The sequence below is a fragment of the Eptatretus burgeri genome, chromosome 12 (assembly GCF_056783735.1).
Source record: "Eptatretus burgeri isolate ZD-2024b chromosome 12, Ebu_testis_v1, whole genome shotgun sequence".
Lineage (NCBI taxonomy): Eukaryota > Metazoa > Chordata > Myxini > Myxiniformes > Myxinidae > Eptatretus > Eptatretus burgeri.
The window spans coordinates 9,082,828-9,088,827 of NC_140972.1; the positions used below are offsets into that span (position 1 = coordinate 9,082,828).

The window sequence follows — 6,000 nt, forward strand, 5'->3', positions numbered from 1 at the left end:
GTGCGAAATGCCGCAGTGGGTGGAAATGACGGCTTTCGTTCATTCGAACATGAGAGGGGAGCGTTTCTTGGTTTTGTTTTTTTTCCATCAAGCAATAAATTCAATGGTTTTCACATATATAACACATTAGTTTCACAACTTTCCATTAAAATACTTGGATATTTCCATCAATTTCACCACTTACAAAGCTTTTGTCTGCAGCCTCTCCTCTGGAGTACTGCTCTCCCCTCTGGGCTGGTGCTCCTGCCTCCCACCTTTCTCGGCTTCACGCTGTAGAAACCAAGGCATTTCGGATCGTTGGCAACTCCAGCAATGAGGCTGAGTCTTTGGGCCTCTCACTCAATCACCCAGGTTGGTCGGTGGTCTTTCTGTCTTCTACAGTCTCCTCTCCAGCCTCGCCCCTCCTGCTCTCTCTGCGATTTGTCTCCACCACATTTCCGCAGGGCGCTCAAGGTCCGCCAACAACCCCCTTCTGGTAAAACTACCAAATTCACGAATCACTGCTCACCTTCACTCTTTCATTCCTCTTTTTCTTCCCTTTGGAATAAACTCCCTCACTCGATTCATTCCCATTCTTCCCTCATGGCCTTCAAAACAGCTGTTCACCACCACCTCTTATCATCCCCCATCCAAATCCTCGATCTTTTCTACGCCCGATAATCCACCCAAGCCCACCTCCTTCAAATTCCCTGCTTTCCGTCCTGAAAGTCCCTGTAATGTCCATCTTCTATTCCCCATGTTCCCCGTCCCATCCCTCTCCCTCTACAGATCTCCAAATGTCTCTGTTCCCCACTATTTTGTCCTTCCCACTCCCCTCCTGTCTCATGCCCCCCCCCCTTGATGTGCGTTGTGTGTTAGCTCTCATACGAGCCTCGACAAGGTATACAAAAAAAAATTGTCGCCATTTCCGTCTCGGTTACGCACTGCCATCTGCCGGACAGCCGTCATTGGCTGTCTTGAGGCACGTGGGGGGGGGGACACCGGGGACATTTCAAACTCGGTGCAATTGTATACAGCGCACGCGCTGTAAAAATCCGATTTGATTTGGTCAATTTTGACGGAAGAGATAGGTTTTTACGGTAGGGCTTCCTCAAAAGCTTCCACTCACTCGATTGTACCTATCGTGGCATTGTTCAATACTGCCCACGAGCCATCGTCGCCTCCCAGCTTGTTTAATACTATTTCTTTGTACTCACGTGGAGAGGTATGAAAGCATAGCGGAGAGAGAAAGGAGGGTAGCACATGAGCGGAAGCGGAGGCAAAGTCTCTCTCTCCCTCTCCCTCTCCCTCTCCCTCTCCCTCTCCCTCTCCCTCTCCCTCTCCCTCTCCCTCTCACCCTCCCTCTCACCCTCCCTCTCCCTCTCACCCTCCCTCTCACCCTCCCTCTCCCTCTCACCCTCCCTCTCACCCTCCCTCTCCCTCTCACCCTCCCTCCCCCTCTCTCTCTCGCCCCCTGCTGGTCGTTGGTGAGTCGTGCATGGGTGTGGCGTCATGGCGGCTCTGTGTGTGCAGCTGTGAGTACTGTGCTGTGTTAGTGTTGTTCCTGTCCCTATTTCATTTCCCTCTGTGTCCCCGTACGTGTTTGTGGAGTTTTTTCCCTGTTTCCCTTCCTGCTGAGACGAGAGAGAGAAGGAGAGCGCGCACGGTAGGTGCTTTGTGGGTTTTCCTTGAAACCTTCGGGTTTCTGGGCCTACTTTTTCATCTGCCTTGTTTTCATAGGCCTGCCGTTTATCGGTGGTTTAGCTTCTTCCTTATACTCTTCCTTTCCCTTATACTTCATTTGACCCCACTTGCTGGTTGCTTGTGACGGTTTTCCTTTGTTGAACTTAAACTTCTCTTCTTTTGCTTTAAGCTATGGCAAACGGACGTTTGCACAATAGTGTGTACGAGTCACTCACTCGGAAAAATGGAGTGACAATTACTCCACCTGATGGAGTTAGTGTTGAGAACGTGGTGATGGCTCTGGGAGAGCTCGTAGGAATCGAGAATGTTCTCGCCGCTTCGAAAATGAGCCAACGTGTCGTGGTTTTCTTGTCGGAGGAGCGACACGTGGCTCAGGCGGTCGAAACCGGTCTATCCGTACCGCCGGACGTCTTCGTCAACGTTAGTTATCTCGATACGATGGCGGTAAAATTAACACTGTCCAACATCCCGCCCTTCTTCTCGAGTGAGGAGATTGTAGCTGCATTAAGCGTTTTTGGCACAGTTGTATCACGAATCTCCATGATTCCACTTCGTCTCCGCTCTGACGCTTCGGTTCGCCACATCATGTCGTTCCGACGTCATTGCTATATCATTCTAAAAAACAACGCTCAATCGCTCAATGCAGTTATGACTTTAAAAAATAAAAACCGCAATTACCAGATTTATATCGCAACGGAGACCACAACTTGTTTTATCTGTGGTGAATCGGGACATTTAAAAAGCGATTGCCCCAAGAATATATTAAGTGGCATATCTAGTATGGTCGAACCCCTTGAGACGAATAGTGGTATATCTAGAGTTGGGAACGTTGGTGACGCTTCAAACTCGAACAATCTGCCTGGGCCGCCGAGAGTGGAGGTAAATCCCCCCCTGACAGATGACGAAAGCTTCACCGTTGTTCCTTCAAAAAGGAAACATAAATTGAAGCATTTAAATGATAACAATAGTCAAGATGTGACGGCGAGCTGTGCAAAAAAGATGGCGCCGGCTGCCGAGAATAATGACTCGTGTTTGGAAGCAACAATAGATGCTCTTTTTAAAACGAAAAATCGATTTGATGTAATTGCTCCAGAGGATGATGACTTTTTGTCGGTGGGGTTAGTGAACATGAGGAGGAGATTGGTTTTGTGCAGCAGGGAGCACACGTGACCACTCCCATAGTCACAGGCACCTTGGATATTAACACCGAATCCACTGTAACCCCCTCCCTGAAAAGACCAACAGTGAAATGTGTACCGTTTCTAAGTCACCAATTACTCCAAACCTGGTTGAATCAGGGTGTAAAGCTTCAACTAGTGAAACACCAGGTTCATCTCAAGCGGAATATAACGTTCCTTCCATTAGTATTCTTCCTCCTCCCCGTTTTCTTCACCCTCCCACTCCTCCTCCTCCTCCCCCTCCCACTTCTAATCTTCTTCCTCTTCCCACCCCTCCACCTCCCCCTATTCCACCTCCCCCACTCCACCTCCCCCTACTCCACCTCCCCCACTCCTCCTCCCCCCACTCCTCCTCCCCCCACTCCTCCTCCCCCCACTCCTCCTCCCCCCACTCCTCCTCCCTCCACTCTTCCTTCCCCGACTCCTCCGACTCCTTCTCCCCCTTTGGAAGCGGAATGTGAGGCTTCCCTTATTAAACCATCAGCTCCATCTTTGGAGCATAACGATAATGTAATGGACACCAATCAGTACTCGGATTATGATTCGGACGGGGACTCATCACTTGCTTTTTGTGGCAGTGCTGAAGCATGGAATGATCCAGTTTCCCAAGATTCGGAGAGTGTTACCAGTGTTCCACCTGCCGATATCATAAAGTTTCTTCATGACACCTTTCGCAAGAAACATGTTAAAATTAAAAACTTTTTCCCTGACTTATCCGGCTTTATAATCTCTGCGAAGCTTTTGCTCCTCAAAGCCGGACAGCTTGGTGTGACGGAATCACAAGTGTATCGACTCCGGAAATGCATCCTCAAAGCAAAGAATGAGCTGCAGACACAGAGAGACTAAGTTTTTGACACACCCTAACTCTATGTTAGCCTATGGCCTTCTCTATAGCGAGTTTAAATATTAATGGGGGACGCTCCTCCATCCGTAAAGCAGAAGTTAAACAGTTTGTTGAGGCAAATCACATTGATGTTTTGCTTTTGCAAGAAACAAGATGCAGCTCCTCTTGTGCAAGTGAATGGCAAAGGACAATGAGGGGAAAATGGTTTTTTAGTAGTCTGGAACACCCAAGGGCTGGGGTGGCTGTTTATTTACAACCTTCCTTTTGCAGTCCCAGTGTTGTTTTTAATGAGATTATCAAAGGGTATTTGATTTCACTCACCTTCACACATAATGGCTTTAAACACACCGTACTTAATGTCTACGCACCGAGCGATAGCACGGAGAGACTCGCCTTTTACACACACTTAGAAACGTCTCTTTTACACATTGATTTTGATGGACTTGTCTGCTTGGGTGGAGATTTTAACTGCACGATGGACCCCACCATTGATCGTAATGGAGAGGAGCCGCACCCAGCAAGCACAGCGCCTTTGTTGAGAGCCTTGTCCAAGTTTTCCCTGGTTGATGTGTGGAGAATCCGCAATCTTTCTCTCCGCCAATACACGTGGAGTCGGTGTTCAAAAGGCCACGTATCACTTGCAAGATTGGACCGTTTCTACATCAACAGTACCTTTTTAAATGTTGTGAGCAATATGGACATTATTCCGAGCGGCTTCTCAGACCATCACATGGTCGCACTTCGGATTCACCAACCAGTTCGGAATCGTGGTGCTGCCTACTGGACCTTCAACGCAAGCCTCTTGGATGACCAACTGTTTGTCGATGCCTTTGGTGTGTTCTGGAGAGCCTTGCTCCAACGTAAAACTTCCTTCCCCTGCCTTGGAAAATGGTGGGACAACGTCAAAGTGCAAATAAGATCCTTTTGCCAACAATATGGAGCCTACCACACCAAATATGACTCTGCCCTTCAATCCTTGCTTGCCAAAGAAATATTATATTTGCAGACCAACCTCTTGGCCTCAAATCATGAAAGAACCAACCTCTTGCTGGCGAAGAAAAAAGCTCTTCTTGCTGGACTTTGTGCAAAGCAAGCCAGAGGAGCGCTGATTCGTCTCCGACTGGAGAATTTGTGCTACCTGGACACCTCCTCTAAGTTCTTTTTTGGACTGGAAGATCAAACAAAGAGAAGTCAGCAGATAACTTCAGTAAGGACAAAGGAAGGAAGGATAACACACAATCAAAAGATGTCAGAGCCTCACTCAGACACTACTTTACTGAACTTTATCATGCTCCGAAAATCGACAACAAAATGGTAACAGTGCTGACTTCTTCCTTACCTACCTTGTCAAAATCTGCAGTTCTACAAATGGACAAGGAAGTAACTTTGGAGGAACTCCAAGCTGCTCTTCAAACTCTACCCTCGGGTAAGGCCTCCGGCCTGGATGGAATTCCTGCGGAATTTTATAAAACCTTTTGGGACCTCCTCGGACCAGAACTACTTGAGGTTATAATCGACGGTCGACGATCAGGCTCACTGCCATTAAGCTGCCGGAGGGCTGTCCTCGCCCTTATCCCCAAAAAGGAGACCTTCAGCAACCACACAACTGGCGTCCCATCTCATTACTCTGTGCAGACTACAAAATATTTTCCAAGGCCCTTGCCAACCGCCTTAAAGCCATAATCGAGGAGATCGTACACCCAGATCAGTCTTACTGTGTCCCGAAGAGGACAATTCATGACAGTATCTTTATTGTGCGTGATATAATTGACATCTGTTCTCTTGAGCAAAGAAATGTCGGGTTGGTGTTCTTAGATCAAGAAAAGGCCTTTGATACCATTGATCATTTTTATCTTTTCTCTGTTTTACAGGGGTTTGGTTTTGGGGAAAATTTTATCTCTCATGTGCAGTTACTGTATAACAACACTTTTAGTCTCTTAAAGGTTAACAACATTTTATGTCCCCCTTTCCCGGTTAATAGAGGCATTCGTCAAGGGTGCCCTCTTTCTGGCCTCCTGTACTCTCTTGCGATTGAGCCTTTACTCGTTCGGTTGCGTGCACGTCTTCTTGGTTTCCTTCCTCAACCAATGGCGAACCCGTTTAAAGTGATTGCTTATGCAGATGATCTTTGTGCAATCGTTCGCTCGATTGAGGACGTCTCAGCCTTGGTCCGTTGCATTCATGAATTTGGTTTGGCAAGTTCCACAAAAGTGAACTGGGGAAAAAGCAGAGCTCTCCATCTTGGTCCACAAAATGGCGCCATTCCTCCGACTCTTCCCGAGAAACTTAAATGGG

The 6,000-nt window shown here is 47.7% G+C and overlaps 1 long non-coding RNA gene across 1 annotated transcript in view; it reads left to right on the top strand.

Moving 5' to 3' along the window:
• The window catches only part of LOC147015050 (uncharacterized), a 19,438-nt gene that overhangs the window by 310 nt on the left and 13,128 nt on the right, over positions 1-6,000 (top strand). Inside the window, exon 2 of the long non-coding RNA XR_015050207.1 lies at positions 202-351. This is a non-coding gene — a long non-coding RNA (uncharacterized LOC147015050). The remainder of the gene's footprint in view (positions 1-201; positions 352-6,000) is intronic.